The sequence below is a fragment of the Oryctolagus cuniculus genome, chromosome 4, assembly GCF_964237555.1.
Source record: "Oryctolagus cuniculus chromosome 4, mOryCun1.1, whole genome shotgun sequence".
NCBI lineage: Eukaryota > Metazoa > Chordata > Mammalia > Lagomorpha > Leporidae > Oryctolagus > Oryctolagus cuniculus.
The window spans coordinates 71,708,681-71,735,114 of record NC_091435.1 but is presented as its reverse complement, the minus strand read 5'-3'; the positions used below and the strand labels follow the sequence as shown (position 1 = coordinate 71,735,114).

The 26,434-nt window shown below is 42.9% G+C and overlaps 2 long non-coding RNA genes across 3 annotated transcripts in view; one reads left to right on the top strand and one right to left on the bottom strand.

Annotated features, from left to right (window-relative positions):
- Positions 1-16,615, bottom strand: part of LOC138849284 (uncharacterized) — a 61,606-nt gene extending 44,991 nt beyond the window's left edge. The window contains exon 1 of the long non-coding RNA XR_011387893.1: positions 16,495-16,615. This is a non-coding gene — a long non-coding RNA (uncharacterized lncRNA). The remainder of the gene's footprint in view (positions 1-16,494) is intronic.
- Positions 1-26,434, top strand: part of LOC108177921 (uncharacterized) — a 228,524-nt gene that overhangs the window by 136,656 nt on the left and 65,434 nt on the right. For both annotated transcript variants that reach the window (XR_011387891.1, XR_011387892.1), the window contains exon 3: positions 8,094-8,202. This is a non-coding gene — a long non-coding RNA (uncharacterized lncRNA). The remainder of the gene's footprint in view (positions 1-8,093; positions 8,203-26,434) is intronic.

Here is a 26,434-nt window from a genome sequence, read left to right as displayed (position 1 = left end):
GATATTCATAGATCATGAATTCATTCACTCATTAACCTACTGCCAGATAAGCTGTTTATTCAGCCATGTATCTTTGGTTTCTGGCCTTGCCAATAACATATAAAAACTCACTTGCCATTTTTGAGTGGATATGTGAATAAGTGAACAAGGTAAGTACAGCAATTCATCATAGGTTTCAGAATGATAGGAGCTTAAAATCAGTACTTTTCATATTCTTAAGGACTTTGAGAAAATACTAATATGTCTTGCTTCAGAAGTTAAGCTACAGTCATGTTGAATACACCATCTAAATATTTCATAAACTATTCATCTACCTGCAGAAAAATTAAGTGTATTCATTCAATCACAAAGATGACCCTAAGATTTCTTCAGCTGCATTTTGTTACCTTCCTTCCCTCCTGGTATGTTCACATGTTTACAAAGACCATAACTGCATTGAACAGAATAAACAGACACCAGCAATTAATACTGAAGTTCTCTAATTACAAGCATCATGCCTCACTTGGATAAAATCTTTTCAGTAGCCTTGTGAAGTAGATTTTTATAGCTGTAAGTAGATAAAAGCAGCATTAACAAGTGATTCCTACTGTCATTTATGTCAGCAGCACACTCAGATTAAACTCAAATGAATCTGCTTTATGAAAACGATTTGTTAAAACTCTTTCAGAGCTCTCTTTGCATACCTCTGTACTAGCCATTGCACCTTAAAGCATGTAAGCAGTATGATGACTCCATCCTCCTCCCACCTCCTCTGGTTTGTTCCCCAAGAGGAACTGTCCCATCATTTTTTTGTTTTGAATACCCAAGGCTTAGTCTTGTGATAGGTGTATTATTGTACTTAATCAATTTGTGGACCAAAGAATTCAAGCTCTTGTTCACAGACAATATGATGCATTGGAAAACATCAGATTCAACATTGACAATTTTTCTAAAAACTGAGTGGGTCATTAGACAACTTTGTAATAACATTTTCAGTTCCAAAGTTCTCTGATTTATGTATGTACGATATTATAGCAGGAAGGAGACAGAGTGCTGATAAATCAAAAAAGAGATCAAACATAACATTAAAGAGTTAGCAAGTATCAAACCCTTGCTTGTGGAACTATGCTTTCATTTTCTCATTTAATCCTTGCAACAATTCCATGGCTTGGAAACTACTGCTATCTCCAATTCATCCATGGAGAAATTGAGCTTCAGATCAGTCACATGGACAAGTTCACAGAGCTCATCTGAGTTTGAACTTTCAATCACAACTTGATTTGGACTGTATATAGTCACAGATCCCAAAGGGTGGTCATTTTTAATATCAAGCTGAAAATAGAGATTTAGGGTATTGCATATGGATATTAATTATACATTAATAATATGAAGGATTTCTTATCTGGAAATCTAATTTGTTTAACTATATAATATCCCTCCTTTCCCTCTTCCCAAGAATTAAGAAGGATGTAAATATTTAATTCTCTAGTTCTTTGTAGGAGGCTCATTGAATACCAAGATGTGGTGGAATGAGAAGGTGAGAAGGTCATGAGAAGGTGAGAAGGTCATGCCAAGATGGCCACTGACAACAGAAACTGCCTGGCAACAGGCCGTGATTGGATAGCTTCAGAAACAACATGACAATAGAGCCTGACTGACACCAGGCTGTGATTGGATGGTTTTGGAAACTGCCTGGCAACAGACTGTGATTGGTTAGGGCATAGACCGCCCTTTGGCTGGATTGGCTGCCTTGGCTATATAAGCAGCTGTAGCAACCGAAATAAATGAATCTTCAGGCTGCTTGCCTCAGGCCTGCTTTCACCCAACTCCCGGGGTCTGTGTGGTGACTCCACACTTCTTGCCCCCACCACGCTCTTCCTCTCAGAAACGAATCCACTGCAACACCTAGATAAGGAGGACTCTGGTGGGCTTAGCTCCAAGTAAGATCTACAGTTGAGTTCAATATAGTTTTTTCTCATTAACATGCAACTTTCACTTTAAATTACCCAGAATAGTTAACACACACAGATGCACAACCCCTTTCTTAAACTGATGTAATCTCTGACTCATGACAGTGTTTATTGATTTTTCTGTTCTTTCAATCCACTGCTATTGGAAGGCCTACCTAGATTAGGTGCCATGAAGGATACCAAGCAGATTATGGTCCTTGATTTCAATAGAGTTACTTCGTGCAATGGCTTATATGTGAGTGTGTGTACGTTGATTGCATAGGGAGATCATTCTATAAAATGACAGTACTAGAACTTAAGCATATGAAAGTATTTTAAAAAGTTCATGGAAAATGGAATTACAACATGGTTTATATTAATGCAAAAAATGTTTTGAAATCTATGTTGTTTTTTCACTATACACATATTTTCTATGAACTTTTGGAGAGCCCTCCCTCTCATACTGTTTTTAGCTTGCTCTTAATGGCTCAAAAAAACTAATAGTAAAAGAAAAGGACAATACATATCATATGAATTTATAATATATTCAGAGTTAAACTATAGCTTATTTTGACCATTTTATCATTGTCTCACAGGACAGGAAAGATTTTTGAAAGTGAATATGATGTATGAGGTTAATCCCATCAGTTAAAATAGTATTCCTGGAGAAACTTCAGTAACCTAAGCCAAAAAGGATGATAAAGGTCAAATCTCCTCTCTAGCAACCTCACAGGTAGTCATGTATCCTGAGCTGGGATACTTCTGGGAATAGAAATCATTACCCTGTAAGAGAAAGATCATACTGTCAAATTTAACCTGTAAAATAAGTATTTATTGTCCCAAATCAAAATGTATCTGTATACAAGGGTACTTCAAAAAGCTTGTAGGAGCATGCATGTGGCGCAGCAGCTGAACTGCCACTGGAGATACATACATCCCACATCAGAGAGCTTGGGTTTCGATCTAGCTCTGTTCTCCATCTCAGTCTCCCACTAGCACATGCCCTAGGAGACAGCACGTGATGGTTCAGATCATTGTGTCATGGTCACCCACATCAAAACTCAGGTTGAGTTCTAGGTTCCCAGCTTCAGCCTGGCCAAACTCTGGCTGCTATGTGCATCTGGGAAGTAAATCAGTGAATGGGAGTTCTCGCTCTCGCTTGCTCTCTCTCTGTTTTTCAAATAATTATTTTTAAACTTCATGTAAAAACAATTAAAAATGTTTATTTTGGTGAAAAAATTTTAATTCCTTTGATACTTTTTGTATTCCCTGTCATTTTTTTTTTTTTTTTGACAGGCAGAGTGGACAGTGAGAGAGAGAGACAGAGAGAAAGGTCTTCCTTTGCCGTTGGTTCACCCTCCAATGGCCGCCGCGGCCGGCGCACTGCGGCCGGCGCACCGCACTGATCCGATGGCAGGAGCCAGGAGCGAGGTGCTTTTCCTGGTCTCCCATGGGGTGCAGGGCCCAAGCACCTGGGCCATCCTCCACTGCACTCCCTGGCCACAGCAGAGAGCTGGCCTGGAAGAGGGGCAACCAGGACAGAATCTGGCACCCCGACTGGGACTAGAACCCGGTGTGCCGGCGCCGCTAGGCGGAGGATTAGCCTAGTGAGCTGCGGCGCCGGCCATGTATTCCCTGTCATTCTATGTTCTCCAATATACCAAAAGCAGAGACACTCCGATGCTCTCTAAGTCACAATACAGTGATAGCACACATCTAACCAAACTCCGACCCTGTTCAATTTTGCAAACTAATGACTCTTTTGCTTTCCAGGGTGGCATCCAGGAACTCACTACATTTTCTTTTTATGTATCTTCCAGTTCTTTGCTGTTTTTCATGTCCTCAATGGATTGTCCAGGGTCTGTAACTGGGTTATCTAATACAGTAGCCAATAGCCACACATGGTTATTTAACTTAAAATAAAATTTTAAAATTCTACCTCCTAGTCACACCTACTACATTAAAGTGTACAATGGTTATACGTGGCTGATGGCTACTGAATTTGACAGTGCAAATGTCAAACATCTACATTCCCCTACTCTTATGCCATTGTCATACTGCTTTCCTTTTTGGCCATAAAGAACAAGTCTGACCCTTCTTGCTCTTCTGCATATTTCAAATTGCTAAATCTTCTCTAAGCTAAATATGAATCCTCACTCTTTTTTTTGCCCCTCTCAATTATAGGTGTCTAAATATATAAAGATTTATCTGTAATCTTAGAGTGTGGTGAGCCTAAATGGGCCCAACATTCTTCATATTAGCTGACAAAATCAAGAATGGTGAGAATGCCTCTAAGATAGCTACAGGTTCATTATTGGACCCCAGGACCACAGTCGCTTTTGAGAAAGAGCACAGTATACTGCTGACTTCCACTGAGGTTGCAGATATCTAACAGCTCTTCTGCTCGGGCTGTCTCCCATATTTTATAGGGCACTGGAAGTTAATGTGTGGGAACGTGCACTTTGTCACTCTTTCCCGGATTTTCTTAGAGTTCAGTAACCACTTTGGTTTGCAGAGACCCTGTCGAGTGCAGACTGGACAGACAAAATACTTTTTCAAATTTTGTTTTCATTCTATATGAGAAAGAGGGAGAGCTTCTATTGCTGGTTCACTCCCCAAGTGCCTGTGGCATCCAGAATTGGGCCAGGCCTTCATTTGGGTCTCCTAAACAGGCGGCAGGGACAGAAGCCCTTGAGCCATCACCTCTGTCTCCTCAAGTGTGCACTAGCAGGGAGCTGGGAAAGAAAGGAGAGCTGGGACTTGAACCCAAGCACTCTGATATGAGACACAGGCCTCTCAAATTTTGCCTTAACTATTGTACCGAATGTCTGCCCTATAAAATATTTTATATTACTCCCAGATTTATATCATTTAATTATAATGAGATTAGTTTCTAATGAAACTTAATTATGAAAATTACTATAAAAATAAATTAGAAAATGACACATATGAAGAGATAAGTAAAATATTAAAATGTGGAATTATGAATGACTGAAAAGATATGGGTGTGTATGAAGAGAAACAGAGAAGGAGGCAGATGGAACATGTTGAGAGAAACAAATACTAAGCAGCTGGCAAAATACAGAACAAGACTTTTACCTGTGCATCAAAAGTGATTATTCCAAAGAGACACAGGTATAATTTCACCTGAATCCTAAAGCTTTTGATAAGAAGAGCTATTTTGTATGATTCTACTTGCTACAGTATTGGAATATGCAATCCAAAGTTGGTACACTTGACCTTTTGTAAATAAAGTCCTGACTCTGCGGCTTAAAATTTTTAATGATCCATCTATGATCTCAAAATTAAACTCATGCTATGGCAAACAGTACTTTCTATATCAGGCCCAGACCTTAACATGTTGGCACCCTTCTCTATGTGGAGAAATCTGACACACATACACAGTAGGTAGTGATTGGTGTTCCCAGAACACATCCTGCTCTGCTTGTCTCCACACCTTCACACATGCTTTTCCTTTGCGCGAACCTTTCCCTTCCTTCACTCGGCCCAGGGCTTAGCTAAGGCGCCACTGAATTTAATGTCATCATAACTATGTGCACTCCACTCAGTCTCCATTTATTTTGTGCTATTTGGTACCTATGTCCCACAGAGGACATCTCTTATTATTATCTCTTTGGCTCTCTTTCTAAACTTCAGCAAGGAGTCTCACAGAGGAACGTTTGACATATACAAGATGCTAAACTGATGTGTGCTGAATGAAGAAAGAAAGATATGTCAATTATCCCCTCTGTAATCAGGTTACTGTACTAGTAGAATTCTTGGTTTGCCAGAATGAGACACCAATTCAAGTTATTTTAAAAAGTATAAAGTGGGAAGAGTGTGGATCTGTGTAAGTAGAAGAGTGTCTTTCAGAGAACCCAAGAAAGGAAGGGAACCAGAACCCTGGAAAATCTAAAACCAGAAACAAAAAAAGACATCTGGACACTTGAATGCTCTTTTATTTCTACTTTTTCCCACGTATCACCTGCTTTGTTTTTTTTTCCTCACTGCAGAACAGCTTTTCTCATACTCCTAACAGCTTTTGAAATTATGTTTTGGAGTCCAGCTGCAGGTCTTGACTAACTCAGACTCTTCTACTTCTTCAGTTCCAAGTGTCACCAAAGGAAACGTGATTGACCCAGGCTGAGTCAGGAATCACCCGTTGTGCTACTTGTCAATATCAGGGAGAAGTGAGTAGTACAGTGCAAATATGGCTGCTCACGGGCAACCCACCCCTGTGTGTTGTGATGTGGGAGGACGTGCTTAGGAAGCAGGAAGGGGTCCTGAACTGAGCCGAGAGCTCACATGGCCTGCTAGAGGCTGCCAAAAACGCCGCAGAATGCAGGGCAAGGTGCAAGCAGGAGAGTTTTAGTAACAAACTTGGATTTTAAAGAAATACTTTGATGAAGATTTTATGCAGACATAGCATCACAAGTGACCCTTTTTTCCCTATTTTCTGTATTATGGGTGGTTTAGGACAGGCCTATCTTGAACATTCATCCCCTACATCTTCAATTATTATGATATATGTGTGAAGGAAGATGGAGTCCCAAGGTGTGTGTGAGCGGGAGCAGTGTCTGAGAGTGAAACTTTGAAATTAATCTTTTGAAAAATCTGCATTGTATGTCCACGGATGATTTGATTTTCATTTTCCCCTAATGTCCTATATTACAAAAGACCCGACTAATTTTTATCGTCTATTCAAAGAATAGTGAGCAATTGATTTTACTGGGGCATAGAGCATGGGAGAGAAGAGCAGAATATAAAGGTTCCAAAGATAGAGCTAAGACTGTTCTATTTATTTGAAAGCAACTGGGAAGTGCTGAAAATTGTTAACTGGAGAAATGGCCTGATTAGAACTACATTTTAAGATAACTATGGCAGTGGTGTAAAGAATGAATTTGGTTGGAAGGCTATGAGTTAGCATGCTGCAGTATTTGGGCAGAAAAAGAAGAAACAACAACGATAAAATGAAAAACACAACAAACGCGTGGCAGAAGAAGAAATAGAAGGAAACAATTGTGAAATATAACCCTTTTGAGTCAAGGGTCAAGAATCGGGAAACTTATAGCTCTTCCCTCCAGGGACCCTCAGACGGTTCACTGACCTCTCATACCCATTCTTGGTCCCATTCTGGATCAGAGACACTGAAATAGAGGGAAAAAATCTGTAAAACAGATTGGATGTGAAGATGAGGGAGTTCCAGTCTAAGATGATGTGAAGGTTTCAGGTCTTGGTGATGAGAAAACCTGAAGTGGGGAAGAAATTGGAAGTGAATGGAAAAAAGCCAGCCATTGCATAGGGATGTGGGAACGTGACTGTATGCCTGGTTTTAAACCCATTGTCTCTGAGATTCCTTTGGGATAGTCACATGGATGTGGGTCAGACACCTATATTTTTCTGAACACCTACTGGGTGCCAGGCAGATGATGTAATTGAACTCACCAAATAATAATTAAAATCCTAGGACAAAACATTTTCTTTATTTTACAGATGAAGCCTCTGAGACTTTGAAAATAAGTCAATTGCTCAGGGTCATACTGTTCATTGAATAGCAGAGTGAGCTCTTGAATCTAGGTCTGCTGGGCCGCAAATCTGTGTTCCCACAGTGCCTCCCTGCAGGTGGCCTTGCGGCCAGGCTAGAGCTTGAAATTGCCTTGTCCATCAGGACCAAACAGGGTGGATGTGGTTTGGTCTGTAAATGCTGGTGAGTGTGTTTGTCTTAGGTGCACATGTAGGTTATAAATTCTTTTAGGGTAGAGATGGCATTATAAATTTTTGTTGCCTTCCTCCACAGTACTTCATGAAACTCTGGACACAGAAGAGGCCTCACTGAATGCTTAGACTGATCAATGATCCTGACGTCTGGTGATAATTGCATAGCATCTTCATGTTGAGGTTGTAATTCTCATGCATCATTTATTTAGACGCCTCTTCTTGAATGTAGTGCCAGGTACAACATAGGGGAAGATGGAGCGTGGAAAAATACTAGCAAAAAAACAGCTTTTTTCTTCCCCACCCTTACCACCTCCCATTCCCTGAACCTTTGTCCTTTCCCATTTCCTTTAGGATCATCATGGGGAAAACCAGAAGATCAGTACTTGGGACACTCGCCATAGACCAAGAGCATCCCTATTTATAGATATTTGCTATTCTTCCCCACAGGATTAATTAAGTAACCCAGCCTTGACCTAGCAGCATTGGGACATATGAGCAACTGAAGCCTGCTGACCTCATGCCTCTGTCCAGAAGCAACTGATGACTATTGCCTTAGGTAAGGAATTACAAAAAGGATTTGAAGAGATCAGTGAACACATGTGAGAGTTACTGATGCACCATGTGCTTTTCAAGAAGAAAAAGGAATTTAAAATTGTCAGCTGAACCAATTTTCTCCTATGATTTCTTAAAGACCATAATGCTAACATAAATAATAACTACCATGTAACTGTTTTACCTACTATTTGGTAGCTTGCTAAGTGTGTCAAATATGTTGACTTATTTATTTAAGATTAAAATTAGTTTCCTAAAGGAAATGATTCTCTGGGTTACTCCAAAGTCGGTCCAGTGAAACATGGAGGGAGGCAGAGGAAGTAGTTGGAGACAACTTGTGCAGTCAAGGGATGGAGATATCCAAAAGCCCACAGATAATCCACATGTTCTTGAAACTTTTTATTTTACTGGTACCCAGGGCCCTTGTGAAATCTTACGTGATAACTAGGACTGTATCTGTCATGTTTACTATAATATCCCCAGTACTTCAAGTATAGAAAGTGCCCAAAATATGTGTAAAATGAGCAGATAAATGAATCATTTGGTAAGTAATTACATGCAAGTTCTTAATTATATGTAAAAAGCAGGGGTAATATTTTAAGCTACTGATCTGAGCCAAAACTCAGCCCATACTGCCTAAGTATAGGATGTTATCCATCCTTCACATTGCCCCATCCCATCATTAGAATCCCCTGTTTTTAAATATAAATGTCCCTCCCCTAGCAAAGCAGATTAGATGTTTGGCAATCATATAGAACTTAGAATCTGATTGACACATCCATTTCTGCCAAGACTTCTAGTTGAAGCATGATTAGGGACAGAGAGTTCAAGGGGAAGGGGCAAGATAAGCTTGTAATTCTAATAATAAGAAAAATCAGGATCAGATGCCCTACCAGCATCTGCATCATTGCTAGTGACTAAAGTAAGACCCTAAGGTGTAGCTCAGTTCCTTCAAGAATCTGAAGGCCCGGAGGCCACGAGTTGGTCCTTTAGAGGTAAAAGTACAAGGACTAACCTTGACCGATTCCACTGCTGAGTGGTTTCAGCACAAGCAGGATTGTTCCATGTTTAGCACAGTAGAGAGCAGCCACAGACAGGATACCCAGAGGAAAACAGCCAAAATCATTTTACACCAAGGATTTCCATCCTTTGCTTAACCTAGCAAACTAAAGAATATTAGCGATAATTGCTCAATTGCAATACTCCTCACAAACAGATAATGACAATGGCCTGCTGAATAAGTCAGTGAGACCAGGGAAAAGAAGACCACATTTAGAATGGTTTCCTTACGATTCCACTCATATTCCAATATCTTGAATGATTAGCAAGGAACAGGTGGAGACTGCAAATATCTGATGCAGGGATTTCTGACTATTCACCAACTTTGCATTTCCCTCTTAATCTTGCTCCATTAGTGGGCCACATTTTGTAGCCTCCCTTGCATTAGTCCTCGCAAACAGTATGAACGGAAGGAATGCGTGCCCTTCCAGGGCCAAGACATTTTAAGAAGTAGATGTGCTTCCTTCCAACTCTCTATTCGCACCTGTACTCAGCAGTGAAAGATAGCTAAACCACCGAGGATGGTAGAGCCACAAAGCAGAAGAAGCCTGGATGCCTGAATCACCACGCGGACTAATGACACTTGCTGGACTAATGACATTTGCTAATAAGGATTACCAATCTTACTAAGAAATTAGCTTTAATTCCATAGAGCCACTAGGCATTTTGAAGGTGTTTGTCATAACAGACTAACTCTTCTTAATTAATATGAGAGGTTTTGAAAAATTTTGTTGAAAAGTCATATTATGAAAAAAGCAAACTATGCATGGATCTCAAAATTTTTTGCACCAAAATAAATGTAATTCCATTTTCCACAAACTTTTTGAAGTACTCTCATATATACCACAAATTAGATCCTCAGATTTATTACAATAGGATGATTGAGCAAAGTTCAACAAAACAAGATGCTTCAATGAGGAAATCCCAGTTCCAGTAGTTGCATTTAACAACATCATAACTGCTATAGAGAGGAGTCATTATCAGCAAGAGACATTTTCTAAAGTAATATCTTCCCTTTCCCAACAGCCATTTAGAGACTTATTGTAGGTGTCAACAGGGTGATAGGAGTATGGGCAATAAAGGAAAACAATCAAAGTAAGATAAGAACATACAACAGGGAGTACAATTAAATTTAGCAAAAACATAATTGTCCAAGGGTAGGCTAAAAAACTGAAGTTCTAGTCCATAAACCAAAGAATCAAACCCAAATGTTTAAATGGAAAGCAAAACGTGGACAGCTTTCAGCATAGCAGTATAGTCCTGCTAAATCTGCCAGCTCACCTCACTGCCTCATACAATGATCATGTGGTGACCATGCAGTTAAGTGTGTGTCAACTCCAAACTCATTAAGGAAAACTAGATAGGAGTGTCAAACTCCTTCAGATATCCAAAATGATTAGATTCTACCTGTAAATTCCAGAAAATAATGTCTTGGCATTTTATATCATGGTATAAAGAAGTAGAATTTCCAGAAACTGATACAAATATAACAAAATTGTTATAATATGAACTAAGGGGTTGTTCTCACTTTGGAATTCCCAGAAACATAATAAGCCCTCAAAAGTATGAATGGAGATGAGAGTTGATGGATTATTTGTGGAATTTCAAAAAGCCATAATATGAGTAGACACTTGCCTAGTGCTTAAGACAGTAGCATCCTATATTGGACTGCTTCAGTTCAAGCTCTGATTCTGTTTCTGACTCCAACTTCCTGTTAATGTGCACCCTGGGAAGTAGCAGATGATGGCTCAAGTAACTGAGTCTCTGCTTCCCACTTGGGAGACACAGACTGAGTTTCTGGCTACCTTGGTTTGGCCTGACACAGCCCCTGCTGTTGTAGGCATTTGGGGAGTGAACCAGCAAGTGGGAGCTCACTTGCGCTTGCCTGCTCTCTCTGTCTCTCTCTCTCTCTCTACTTCTTAAATGATTTTTTATGAAAGTCCTCATAGAAACCATACAAACTGTTGAAATCTTTACTTAGTATATACTAAATTGATCTTCTGTATATAAAGATAATTGAAAATGAATCTTGAGGTGAATGGAATGGGAGAGGGAGTGGAAGATGGGAGGGTTATGGGTGGGAGGGACGGTATGGGGGGGAAAAACCACTGAAATCCAAAAGCTGTACTTTGAAAATTTATATTTATTAAATAAAAGTTAAAATAAAAAAGAAGCCATATATTTATAGGAGATCATGCTGTGCTATTTAAAACACTTTTGTTCTTTGATTTGACTGGGAACATGTTGTCTATCATGACTGCAATATTGGTTCTCTTGTGTCCATCAGAAAAATCTCAACACTCATTTTAGATGTCTTTAAAAATTAACAGAACAGCATTAATTACTATTTAATAAATATTAGATGCAATCTTTCAAATATGAGTCCATTATTAAAAGAATAATGACACAAGGTTTTTCTTGAGAGAAAGGTTATCCAGAGTTAGAAATCAGGATAGTACTGTATCACCCAGCCACAGCGTGGATACCTGAATACCTCATTCTGTTTACATGTGAAATGGATGTGCTAGCTCCTTTGACATCTGTCATTTTTATGGGAAGACTGGTAAGAAAATCTATATAAAGTGTAGTAAGTGGCAGGAAAGGAAAGGGAATGGCAGGCAGAGAGATTGTGTGTGTGTGTGTTTGTGTGTGTGTGTCCTCTGTGTTATTACAGAACATTGCGAGTGTGCTCCCCTCCCACCGTGCAAATAAACAAAGGACATCCAAATGAGGACAAACAGAGGCTATTTACTCAGAGCATGCTACATAGCAAAAGATGCAGGCACCCTCACTTGTGTTTGGCAGAGACTCAAAGACAGGCAGGGGAATGGGAAAGCTCTGCCCTGCTTAAAAGGTGCTCTGACTGGAAGGAGGGTGGTGACTTGGGAAGCCCTACAAGACTAATGTGAAGCAAAGTATTCTTTGTCATTGGTTTGGGGGCAAATATTTGGCTTTATCTAGCTGTGAGCTGAAAGTGGTGGGAGTGAGAATGGGAGTTGGGGAGGGAGACAAAACGTAGGAAAACTGCAGGTCATTGACTATGTCCTGACTGGCACTGTGTGCGCACTGTTGCAGCAGGGGATGGGGGCAGTGTGCTATTGTCATACATGATCTGGTCATTATTCATTTCCTTCTCATTCTGCAAACACCACCCTCTCAAACTTGAACTCCACTGCTGTCATTAAGTTTTCTTGAACAATGCTTCCTTCAAATAATTTTACTTTAAACTCCTACCTCATCTAGAATTTGTACCACATCATTAAATACTTAATTACTGTGGGGAGCAATCCGGACTAGACTAAGTTGCTCGAATTAGGACTTATTCTATGCATCTGCTCTCCCACAATATGGCGCTGGGAGAGAAGTAAACAGCTTCCGCACAGCTGCCTCCAGTTCAACCAATTAACTGTAGGACTTGCTCCTGATTGGAGAGCAGCGTACTCAGCCGAGTTGGGATTGGCGGAGGAGGACTATAAAGGAGGAGAGAGACGGCATGCACCGGGAACATCTATGGGGAACATCTAAGGGAACCCGTGCAGCCCCCGAGAGAACCGGCCGGCGGTGTGCCGCTCCCCTGCGGAAGTGGGGAATGCGGCCAGGGGGAACTGCCCTTCCACGGAGGTGGAAGGGATAGTAGCCAACCCGGGAAGAACCAGCAGCAAACCCGGGGAGGGCCGAGCAGACGAAAGAACAGCGCAGGGTCCTGTGTCGTTCCCCCACGAAGACGGGGAGCGACATAATGGTGCCGTGACTCGGATAGGAAACCTAGGACGGATAGGAAACTTAGGAGGGAAGAAACGGGAAGAACTGGGAAAATATCGGAGAGAGAAACTAGCAAAGAGCCTAGGGAAATTACCGGAGAAAGAGACTAGTAAACAGCCTAGGGAAAAGCCGGACGAAAAAGGGTGCCGGAAGAAGCTATTGAAAGCCTAGGCATAGACTCGGATACGGACTACGGGGGGAAGCTGGGAGAAATCTTTAAGGTCGAAAGCGAAAGTGAAAGCTAGAACAAACAGACTCGGACGCGGACTGTGGGGAGAGGCCAGGAGAAATGAGGGAGGAATATTGTTGGAAGAAAACTTGGGGAAACATACCGGGTAGAGAAAAATGTTAGGGAAATTGAAGCCGCGGGGGGCAGGCCGAGGCGGAAACGAAAGCCACTTTGGGGTTCTCAAGTTAGCCCGGGAATAGGGGGCGAAAAGTTGAAACTAGAAGCTGAGACGCAAGCCAGATTGGGATCCGTCTGATTAGCCCGGGGAGCAAAGGACGGGAAGCCAAATCGTGAGGCGGAGACGTACGCTGGGTTGAATTCGCCAGACTAGCCCGGGGAACTTAGATTGAATCCTAGTGGTGGAGACGCAAGCTACGCTGTGTTACTCGCGGAAGCCGCCGCGTGCAGAGAGAGCGCGGGGCGTGAGTAGATAGGGAACGGGGCTGGCGTAGGCCGTGGTTCAGACGCGAAAGGGTTAAGCGTGGAGACCGCGGACCGCGCAAAGCCGGGAAGCCGCGCAGATGAGGCGCGGGCTGAAGCGGCTCAGAGCCGGCGAGGCGCGGAGAAGCAGCCTCGGGGCGGAGCCCGCTGGCGGGGCGAGGCGCCGGGAAGCTGCGCGGAGCCGTGAAGCTGCCGGCAGGGCGAGGCGCCGGGAAGCCGCGGGGATAAGAGAAAACAGAAGTTTAGAAATGGAATGAGAGCGGGAAGCTGCGGGGATAAGAGAAACAGAAGTTTTAGAAGTAAGATGAGAGAAATAGGAATGCTGGAAGATAGAAGTAAAATGGGAGAAATAGGAATGCCCGGAGATAGAGAAATAGAGAGAAATAAGGCCTCCCCTCAACATGCCAATTAGAAGGCTTGGATTCGGTCTGCCCGATTAGTGAGGCGATGAGCACCTGGGCGGCTAGCCGCAGGTCACTGAAGACAGGCACGAATTAACATCAGTAAGGCCTCCCCACAAAAAGGCAATGAGAAGGCTTGGATTCGGTTTGCCTGATAGGTTTTGTAAACACCTGCAGGCAGTTCTAGCAGAGCAGAGCATGCGCTGCAGGGCACCGAACACAGGCACGCATCAGCGCCTAAAAACCTCCTCACAATGGCGAAGAGAGGACCCGGATTCGGTTTTCCTGATTGATAGGACTTGTAAGAGCCTGTGGCAACTCTAGCAAGTACAGCAGAGTGTGTGCTGCGGGACACCGAAGACAGGCGCGTATCAACGCCAAAAAATAAAAAGAAAGGGGGATCTGTGGGGAGCAATCCGGACTAGACTAAGTTGCTCGAATTAGGACTTATTCTATGCATCTGCTCTCCCACAATATGGCGCTGGGAGAGAAGTAAACAGCTTCCGCACAGCTGCCTCCAGTTCAACCAATTAACTGTAGGACTTGCTCCTGATTGGAGAGCAGCGTACTCAGCCGAGTTGGGATTGGCGGAGGAGGACTATAAAGGAGGAGAGAGACGGCATGCACCGGGAACATCTATGGGGAACATCTAAGGGAACCCGTGCAGCCCCCGAGAGAACCGGCCGGCGGTGTGCCGCTCCCCTGCGGAAGTGGGGAATGCGGCCAGGGGGAACTGCCCTTCCACGGAGGTGGAAGGGATAGTAGCCAACCCGGGAAGAACCAGCAGCAAACCCGGGGAGGGCCGAGCAGACGAAAGAACAGCGCAGGGTCCTGTGTCGTTCCCCCACGAAGACGGGGAGCGACAAATTACAAAATGTTTTAGCTGATCTTCATTAATTTTTGCACATTGTCTCTCCAACCAGGTTATAAATTTGGAAGTTGGTATCATAGTTTATACATTCTCTTCTATTACATAATAGTCTATCGTACCAAATCTATGTAGTAAATGCTCAGTGGATAATTGCTAACTGAATATTTTCTATAATACTATTCAATTGAGGTATAAAAAGGAACGTAATTTTATCTATCCATCACCATTCCAGATGCTGACTTCAGCTCCCATCATCTCAATTTTCTTGGAACTGGAAGACTTTGTGCGTTAAAGTTCTAGGATCCTGAAGAAGGGCTTCTCTCATATCCAGCAAAAAGGAGGCTAGTGATTGTTTTTTGACATCTAAGCCCTATATTGCAGTGAACCCTCTGAACAATTCATGAGATACATATTAGGCTTTTAGTAAGAAGGGAATAAGGTCTTAGGGGTGAGAAGAAAATAAAAGTCAAGTAGTTCCCTTAACATCCCTGGGAGCAGTGAGAGCTGTGGCAGAAGAAATGAGAATGCAAGTGAAGAGCTGGATGAATATGGACATATTCCTAATGAGAATTCTCCACATATTTCTGAGAAAACTTCAAATAATTTAAGTACAGCAGCTGGAGTAGAATCAAAGTGGAGAAGCTACGTATGTATTTCCAACCAAAGCCAACATAAAGGTATATTGTGCTATAGATTCTACTGTGTAGACAATCCAGCTATGTATCTTTTCAATGTTGGGGAGAAATATGTGGTGTTCTATGGAAGGGCTCACACTAGCTATTGAGAGCAGAGTGGTCAGCTCTCAGAAATTAGGCTAGCTGGTTGTTAAGCCATTGATAGCTTGAAATCAGCCATGTTGAAAATAACTTCAGGCCGGCGCCGCGGCTCACTAGGCTAATCCTCCGCCTAGCGGCGCCGGCACACCGGGTTCTAGTCCCGGTCGGGGCGCCGGATTCTGTCCCGGTTGCCCCTCTTCCAGGCCAGCCCTCTGCTGTGGCCAGGGAGTGCAGTGGAGGATGGCCCAGGTGCTTGGGCCCTGCACCCCATGGGAGACCAGGAAAAGCACCTGGCTCCTGGCTCCTGCCATCGGATCAGCGCGGTGCGCCGGCCGCAGCGCGCAGGCCGCGGCGGCCATTGGAGGGTGAACCAACGGCAAAAGGAAGACCTTTCTCTCTGTCTCTCTCTCTCACTGTCCACTCTGCCTGTCAAAAAAAAAAAAAAAAAAAAAAAAAAAAAAAAAAGAAAATAACTTCAGGGAAATCAAATTCCAGAAGGCAGGGCTTTTCTTTTCAGAGCACAGTGGTGGCTGCAAAGGAGAGCCTTCCATCATTCATTCCATAAAGCACCATAGGGGAAGGGGTGTGACCTGAAAAATCCCGAGTCTTCTTGCTTCCATCCTTCTTTGTCAGAAGCATATAATGCTGGATGAGACTGTACAGGAACTGTAGTCCAGCAACAAGAACTGCGTTACCTGAGATCGTGTATCTGGCCTGATCACAGAGAAAGTCTGAAGAAACACCCAGATTCTCTTACCTTCACCCATTTCTGGAAATGTAGTGTCTGATCATTCAAAGTGGCATAGTCTCTTCCCTACTTCCCCTGACATCAAGGAAGGCTCCTGCTGGTAAGGCCAGATCGCTCTCTTGTGTCAGAAACTGGCTCATAAAATGCTATTAAGTGGATTACTGATGACCTAATTCCCAGCTGCAGGACACATTCCATTAGAGGCAGGCTGGCTGCCAAGAAGTGTCAGCAAGGACTGGATGGCAGGAGTGATGGAAACCATCCTGTCTTGGATGGCAGGGCCTCTGAGAGTGCAGGTGCTGGTGGGGAGGAGGTGCTCCTCTTCCCCCACATTAGGCCTAGATGTTTTTCTAGGAAATGAGTTCATCAGCTTCAAACAGAACTTCTTTTTCTAAAGATTTATTTATTTATTTGAAAGGCAGAGTGGAGAGAGAGAAGGAGAGAGAGAAAGAGTGATAGAATCTTTCACTTGCTGTTTCACTCCCCAAATGGCTGCAACAACCACATCTGGGCCAGGTCAAAGCCAAGAGCTAGGACCTTCATCTGGTCTACTACATGGGCAGCTGGGGCCAAGCACTAGGACTATCTTCCTCTATCTTCCCAGGCACATTAGCAGGAAACTGGATCTGAAGTGATATAGCTGTGAATTGAATTGGCAGTCCAATATGGAATGCATACCTCCCAAGCAGCAGCTTAACTGGCTATGCCACATTAGCCCCAAGGAGAATGTTCTTGAAACAACAATGATCATTTCAGAAGCAACTAGACATAATGCTTCCTATGACATAAATGTCTAGAATCCTGATCAAATTTAACCATTGTCACCACTACCACTTTGCAAAGACTTTTGTTCTTTGTCACCCACCTCTTCATTTCTTTCTTGCTTGCATTTATGGTCAGGTTATCCATTCTTCTATTTCCATGTCTCATTTTCTTAAAACACAATGAGTTGCTAGTTGGTGATATATTAGAGAAGAGCAGGAACATGGTACATCTGCTCACAAAGAATTTAGTAAGGATTTGTGGGAGAAATAGATCATAAATCAAAGAAAAGTCCCATATGATATTTACTTCTGTTATGATTGGTGCAAGGATTAAATAAAAAAGTACGTCATTAACTGTAGAGAAACAAGATTAATGTAAAAACATTGCTAGGTATTAAAGGAAAGAGGGAAAGGTATTTAAGTTTCAAGGGAACTTTAGATTCAGTTAGGCTTTTGGGTAGAAGAAATGCAGCAGAAATACAACAGGTCCAACAATTGGAAAGCTGAGTTGGTAACATTGGCATCATCTCTAACCAACTCAAATAGCAGACAAATCACTAAGCTCTCCCTAATAATCCCTGTTTTCTCACCTCTGAAATAAAAATGTTGACTTGATGGTCATCAGTTCCTTTCTAGAGCTAAAGAGTGCTAATCTTAAATCAAGATGAGAGGCCGGCACCGCGGCTCACTAGGCTAATCCTCCGCTTTGCGGCGCCAGCACACCAGGTTCTAGTCCCGGTTGGGGCGCCGGATTCTGTCCCAGTTGCCCCTCTTCCAGGCCAGCTCTCTGCTGTGGCCAGGGAGTGCAGTGGAGGATGGCTCAGGTACTTGGGCCCTGCACCCCATTGGAGATCCGGATAAGTACCTGGCTCCTGCCATCAGATCAGTGCAGTGCGCTGGCCGCAGCGCACCAGCCGTGGTGGCCGTTGGAGGGTAAACCAACGGCAAAAGGAAGACCTTTCTCTCTGTCTCTCTCTCTCTCTCACTGTCCACTCTGCCTGTCAAAAAAAAAAAAAAAATCAAGATGAGAAAGTAGAAGGTCTCAGCTTGTTCATCAATAACTAAAGACACGATGTTGTATTTAGTTTTCTCCTTAATTTCTTGTTTTTCTACTTTTTTTCTTCCTTCACTATCTTTCTGATTCATTTTCTTCTTTAGGTTTTCATGTTATCTCCTCTGCCTCTTCAAACTATTAGTGGTGTCAAATGGTCATACATCATATTACAAACTCATTTTCAGGAACTACTATGACTATCATTACAAAAATGTACTCTATAAGTACATTTGACTGTGTTTGGATGCATGAGGTTCCCATGTGTGTGGGTGTGTATTCGAAGTTAACAAGCCAGAGGTTTTATTCAATTATTTAGAGGCTTGGAAGAATGGCCTTACAGAAAGTGAATTAGAAGTCCAAGGAAGGTGAAGTTACCATTTGACTGGAAAAAAAAGTTGATTATTCCCTTTTGTGTCTTTATGGATTTTTCATCCAAAAATTGCTAATACACTGCTACACTGCCAAAACTCTGGGGAGATGTTTCTATTGTAGTTATGTTCCGTAGCAAACTCAGAGTAAGGCCTTGAAAATAAACCATTAGTAACTAACATTTCAATAACAGAAACTAAGACTAGGGTGAGCACATCTGGCTTTCTTCTTTATAGAAATAATCACCGTCCATTAAATCCATCGCCTATCCAACAGCTTAAAGCCCAGAATTTGCCTTTGGATTTCAGGTCCTTTAATATATTCCTGAATTTGGTCTAATTTTGGAGTGAAAACTAGAAGGCTGATGACTAAACAACATGCACTAAACTCAGACCATAAGTGTGGTGGAATGAGAAGGCCATGCCAAGATGGCCACTGGCAAGCGAGTGTCAGTTACTCAGGAGTGGCTTCGGAAACCCCCTGGGAAACCACATGGTAACGGAGCCTTCCTGGCAACAGGCTGTGGTTGGATGGCTTCGGATATCGCCTGGCAACAGGCTGTGATTGGTTAGGGCATAAACCGCCCCTTGACCAGATTGGCTGCCTTGGCTATTTAAGCTGCTGTACTAACTGAAATAAATGAGTCTGTGGGCTGCTTGCCTCTGACCCGCTTTCACCTGACTCCCGGGGTCTGTGTGGTGACTCCGTGCCTCTTGCCTCTACCATGCTCCTCCTCTCAGAATGAATCCACATCAACACATAAGTGATAGGTATTTCAAACATTTCTCCAAAATTTGTGATGCTGTCATTCAACTCTTCATTCCCACCAGCCATGGCCCTGAAATAAGCTCCATTGACACAAATATCTTCATCATTTCAGTCCTCTCTCAAGTGTAGAGGATTTTCTTTCTTTTCATTTTTTTTTTAAGATTTATGTATTTATTTGAAAGGCAGATTTAGAGAGAGGCAGAGTTGTGCATAGGCAGTGAGAGACAGAGAAAGAGAGAGATCTTCCATCCACTGGTTTAGTCCCCAGATTTCTGCAACGGCCAGGGTTGAGCCAGGTGGAAGCCATGATCCAGGAGCTTCTTTGAGGTCTCCTAAATGGGTACAGGGGCCCAAATACTTGGACCAACCTCTGCTGTTTTCCCAGGCACATTAGCAGGGAGCTGGACTGGAAGTGAAGCAGCCAGGACTCGAACCAGCACCCATATAGGATGCCTGTGCTGCAGGCGACAGCTTTACTGGTTATGCCACAGCGCAAGACCCAGAAGATTTTCAGTGTTCTTTATACCTATATGGTTCTTACTCTGCCTGAGCCTACACACATTTTAAAGCATTTCTTTTTCACAGCTCTAGCCTCTGCGTTTATTTTAGAAGGAAACTACTATAAATTAAATCTCTAATACCAAAATATGGTGTGTTGTAAGTATAGTAATAGAAATACAACATTAGAGAGAAAAAATATAGGAAAATTAGCTCAATATATCACTTAAGAAAGTGTTTACAGAACTGGCATTTTATATCAAATAGGATTGTGTTAAACTTCTGCTATAAATGGCTGGACCTCAGAGGCATCTAATATAACACTCTTTCTATGTATAATTAGTTTCACTTCCCTTGGAGTTTCCATGATGTTTCTTATTTCAATTGTGAGTACATCTGCCTCACCAATCAGAGTGTACGCACCTTGAAGGAAAGACCATATCATTCATTTTATATACACTTGTCTCACAGCAGACCGCAAAAAAAAAAAAAAAAAGATTTATTAAATTGAATTGATTTCACATTATAAGACTAGCAGGCACTCTGATGGCTTACAATGGCTTTTTCTTTATTCAAAGACTTCCTTTTTTAGTGCAAACTCCACGTGACCTGCAGTTATCTAGGGCAGCAAGTAATGTTCAGATGATTATAGCAGAAAGCTGAGATTCCACTCCTGCTCTGGGAGTTGCAGGCAGAGATCAGCAGGGCCACCTGCTTAATATTTTAAAGAAGTGGCAGGGTCCTTTCACAGAGGCTTCTGCCATCCATCTCCTCTGAGGATTCAATCACTCAGCCACATTGCGCATCCACTGGGTCAGATCTTTATGCAGGCTGACGTCATCCCAACCTCGTGCAATTCATTCCTAGTGTGTGTGTATTCTGCCAAGCTCCTCTGCCTCCTCCCCCATCCTCCAGCTAGGGAGTCAGCCAATAAATCGCCCTTAATCTAGAGTCCAGAGCTTGGCAACTCGCCTTCCCTGAGCTTTTACTTAGTTATGTTGTAGGGGGAGGGCTGGAGAGGGAAAGAGGTGTGCGTCCCCCCTCCCCGCTACTGCAGCAAGGATCCTTGAAACCTAGGGCCACCAGGAGCCAGGAGTCAGCCCCTGGAAACAAGGTTCCCAGCCTGCTGGGTAATTCTGCCCCTCACACCCTGATTCAGAAATGATGTTTAGAAGATAGTCCTCACACAGCAAACACCCCTCTGCCCTCTGCTAGCTCCTTTGATTTCTCCCGCGAGCATGGAACATGAGGGGAATGAGGAATCCAGCGGGATTTTTTTTTTCTCTACCCCTGTCTGAGTCCTTGAACTTCCACAGGTTCACCTTCACCATCTTTCTCTTTTACCGCCCCCGCCCCCACTTTCCCTTATTTAAATACAAACGCTCAGGTTGCTTGAGCGAGCGAGCCTGGGAGCCGCCATTGACAGGGAGCAGGGTCTCCATGGAAACCAGAGGCGCGGCGGCTCCCGCCGGCTCCGCGGGGCTCCGCGGTTAGGGTGTGGCAGGTCGGGAGAGCGGTGTGGGACCGTCGCTTGTTACTGGGAGCCTGGTGAGGCGGAGTGAGCCTGAGACTAGCAGAAAGGAAGAGAGGAAGCTCAAAGATCCGATTTTCTCTTAATTTTGGTTTTAGCCACTGAATGCTCAGAGGAGAGAGTCCCAGAAATCCCAAGGTCAAAAATCTCACCCCAAACCCCCACCCCCGCTTAATTTTCTCCTGTATCCAACAGAGCTCAGTGTCACGTGGGAGACTCAGAGGGGAGTGTTTTCCTGTTGGGTTACAGTGCAGCAGCAGCCACACCCTATTCGAGCAAACTGGTCTTCCTGCAAACACTAAAACTGGGGAGAGAAGCAACCTTTTCACATGCTACCCGCGTGCCTTGACTGTCTAGTATGTTAATTCATGTCACCTTGAGATGAGATCGCCTCCTTCACAGACATGGATGCACTTGTGTGTATGTGGGGGGAATATTCTGTCCATAGCCTCATACCTGATGTAAAGTCTTAGAGAAAATTCTCACCTCCAGGGTACACCGGCCAGGGTCTCTGTTTCCCCTTGTTTGCACCACAGATCTTCATTCTTCTTTGGTTCTGTCAGGGCCTAGAATATGCTACCCCCAAATATGGTATCATGGAAGTACTCTGACCTCTCGCCTTTCTCTCCTGACTCATGCTCATAAAAACCTTCTGTGATCCACCTCTTCCAAAAGTGGGGCTCAAGGCCATCATCCTGGAGACTTCCTGCCCCATACACAGAGATCAAGGAGCATCTGAACAAATAGACCTTGCTGGGTCCCCCCAGGTTGTTACCAACAGATCATACCCTTCTGTCCAATCACACTCCTGTACTCCTATCCATAAAAATATAATTTTCCCTGGATCTTGGGTCTCCTTCCTTAGCCACCATTTTACTCATAACACAACCATTGCTCATAGGGGATGCCTGCATTACAGGCAGGGACTCAACCCATTGTACCACAATGCCAGCTCTTATAATTTTTCTTGTTTATCAGTCTTTGTTACAGGGTTATTAGCCATGATCTTTGAGATGGTTGAGAAAAAGACACTACTTTCTCTCCCATTCAATTCTTTTCATGAGCATACTAAAGATACTTGTATTAGTTGCATGTTGCTGCTACAACAAATTATCACGAATTTGTAGGCTTAAAAAGCAGAATGTATTTTAATTTGTTACCTTATAGTTCTGGAAGGAAATTGGAAGGCTCACTAGACTAGAACCAAGAATCTGGAGGGCTGTGCTCCTTCTGGAGCCTCTAAGACAAGGATCCATTTGCCGCGTTTTCCAGCCCTCAGATGCTGAATATTCTTCAGTGTTCAGCTTTCTTTCCTCTTCCAAACCAGCAACAGCATCAACTCAGCCTCTGTAGTCACACCCCTCTCTCTGGCTGGGACCACCCTGCCTCCTTTTCAGGATCCTTGTGATTACATAAAGTGTACCTCCATAGTCCAGGATAATCTGTCCATTGCAATATCTGTAAATTAATCACATCTACAAAGTCCCTTTTTCCACTTAAAGTTCTGTTATGGGTAAATGCTGGGGAAGAAATGCAACCTCAGTTCTTTGTCTCACGTAAAAGAAGAATTTCCACACAGACAAAGCAGTGAGCAAAGCAAGATTTATTCAAGGCAGAAGCCTGCTGCAGCAGCCAGGAGGGGGGCTCCAGGAGAGGCAGACCCGAGAAATTGTGAAGGTCAAGTCTTTTAAGTACAATTTGGGGGCTGAAAAAAATGAGTATCAGTTAACAGTCAGAGGGTGGGGAAAAAACCCATCCAAAGGCCAGATGTGTAATCCTGCTAGCTTGCTCATAATAAAATGAAAAAGCCATCAGAAGGGTGGGATCTGTGACTTCCTTCTGTTTTCATGATAAACAAAGTTCAGAAGAGTGGAATCACTACTTCCTTGCTATTCTGAAGATAAAACTGGAAACTCCAAAAGTATGGGATCCACACGTTTGTCTTTCTAAAGGCAGCTTTTGGGGAGAAGCATGCAATGGGATTCAGCACTTTCATCTTGCTGAAGGTAGCTTTCGGGGAGAAGCAAGCATTTTGCATCATCTTAAAGAGATTTCATCTTTCTCTCATTCCGACCAGGACTGACTCAACTGCCCATCAGCCCATCTGCCTCCTCACAGCACAATCTCCGGGGTTTGGTGTGTGAATATCATTGGAGAGGAGATTATTCCGCCTACCTCGTTTCTTTCCTATCTTAAACATGACGACACCTTTTCAACCTTTAATGCCTCTTATCAGTCTATTTGTCTCTTTCCTATAATAGCCAATTTTGTTGACAAAGGATAGTCCATAATCACTACTTTTTCACCTACCATTTACTTAGCTTCCTACCAAAGTTTGCTTCTGACCCCTTTGTGGTACAAAAACTGTCCTGCCAGAGTTCAAAATTGCCTTCAGATTTCCAATTTCAGTTGACGTATAGCAGTCTGTTCTTCCTCACTACTAGCCTTTGACTCTGTTGTGCATTTTCTTCTTTGACAAAACTCTCTCTTCCATTGGATTCCACAGTGATTCTTCTCCTTCTCTCCACGCCCCCATGCCCAACCTCTCTTCTTACATCTCTGACTCCTACTCAGTCCATTCTGTGGGTTTCTCCTCATCTGCCTATCCATAAAGACTAGTATTTTCTAGAGTCCTGCTACTCAAAATGTGCTCTCACACCAAGAGAATCAACAGCACTTGGAAGCTTGCTAGAAAATGATAACTGTCAGACCTCATTCCAGAGCTGATGAACCAGAAACTATTTTAACAGGATCCTCAGGTAATTTGTATACATATATAAAGCTTGAGAAACACAACTGTAGATTTTTGTACTTGATCTTTTACTCTCTGAAAGATCTGATCTACTGCTCTGATACTAGTTTAAGCCTCAAACTTATATCTTCAGCCTATATCACTTACCATTACCACTACTAAGGGTTTGAAGTTTCTAAAACACACACACACACACACACACACACACAGAGAGAGAGAGAGAGAGAGAGACAGACAGACAGACAGACAGACAAAAACAGAGACAGAGATACCACTTGATCATAGAAATCTCTGGCTTTGAATAATATCCTACCATGTGTAGAATTATATCCCAGCTCTCCAGCATGGTTTCAAAGGACTGCTTGATTCTGCCCTCTCTTTCTGTTCTCTTTCTCTCCAGTGCTCTATTCCTTGCACATATATCCTGAACTGTATGCATCATTTATACCACATAGCTTTATACTTCTTTAGTTTTTGTAGTTCCTGCTGTTTGACAAATTCTGCCTATCATTTTGCAACTGATAGATTCTTGCTAAATCCTTCAAAACTGAGCTATCATCTATTTTCCCTGGCTTTAATCTCTGCTTACCCCCACAGAGAGGAGTATTTGCTTCTTTATACATACCATAATTACTTTTTAAAGATTATTTATTTGAAAGGCAAAGTGACAGGGAGAGAAAGAAAGATCTTTCATCTGCTGGCTCACTCCCTACATGGCCACAAGACCACAATGGGGCCAACAGGCCAAAGCAAGGAGCCAGGAATTCCCTCTGGTCCCATACATGGGTGGCAGGGGCCAAGCACATGAGCCACTGTTTTTAAAATTTATTTATTTGAAAGCTAGAGATACAGATGCTGATACAGAAGGAGAAAGAAACATCTTCCATCTGCTAGTTCATACCCCAAAGGGCTGCAACAGTCAAGCTTAGTCCTATCTGAAGCCAGGAGCCAAGTGTGTCTTCTGGGTCTGTCACGTGGGTACAGAGGCCCAAATACTTGGAAAAACTTCTGCTGCTTCCTCAGGTTCATTAGCAGGGAGCTGGATTGGAAGTGGAGCAGCAAGGGCTCTAACCGGCAACCCTATGGGTTGCCAGCACTGCAGGCAGAGGCTTAACCTTCTACACCACAGCACCAGCCCCATGGGCTGCTTTCTGATGCCTCTGGAACATTAATAGGAGGCTGGATTGGAAGCAGAGTCGGTACTCAATCCTAAGAACTCTGATATGGGCTACGGGTGTCCCAGGCAGTGGTTTAACCTGCTGTACCGTAACTACTGGCCCCATACTTCTTATTTACATACACACACACACACACACACACACACTCCCTATGTGATGGTTACCACATATTGCTGTGTTTTGAAATTGGAACTGCATGTCTCCCCTTCTATGTCAAAAGCATACTGAGATGATACATTTATCTTATCATTTGTCTCTCTTTCCTTATCACTTTGCATAATGCTTAGCATATAATAGGCACTCCATAACTGTTTTATGAATTATTTTAAATATCTGTTTATTTGAAAGGCAGAGCAACAGAGATACAAAGAGGGACAGACAGAAATAATGCATTTGCTGTTTTACTTCCCAATTGCTACAACAGCTAGGGTTGTGTCAAGCCAAAGAAAAGAACTTAGATCTCCATCCTGGTCTTCTACATATGTGGCAGGGGCCCAAGTACTTGAGCTTCTTCCACTGCCTTCCCATGTGCATTAGCAGGAATCTGAATTGAAAGTGGAGTAGATGAGACTGCAACCAGCACTCTGATATGGGATGCTAGCATCGTAAGTGTTGGTTTAACCCATTGCACCACAACACTAACCCCTGTGTTATGAATTATTGAGTCGAATTAATTAATTGGTCAAACAGCATTCCCCAGTTCTCATATTATAGCAGTGTGGGAGAGTAGGGATCCCTGGATAGTACATCCAGTACTCCACTAGCCTCTTAAAATGGAAGGCATCATCAAGGCAATGTTTGAAGAGTACCTGGAATTCTAAGTAAGCACCACTGAGTAATGATACTTTTTCTGGTTTGTGGATTATCTTTTAAATTAGAAGACTAAAAGATTTAAATATAGATTTGATTGTTACAATGTAACTATAATCCAGTTGCTTGACTTTACATAGGAAAATGTCTGCAATGGAGGAGTAAGGTTGACTATGGTTGCTTATTTTTAAGAAGATGGTGTTTTTTTGTATGTGAGTGAACATT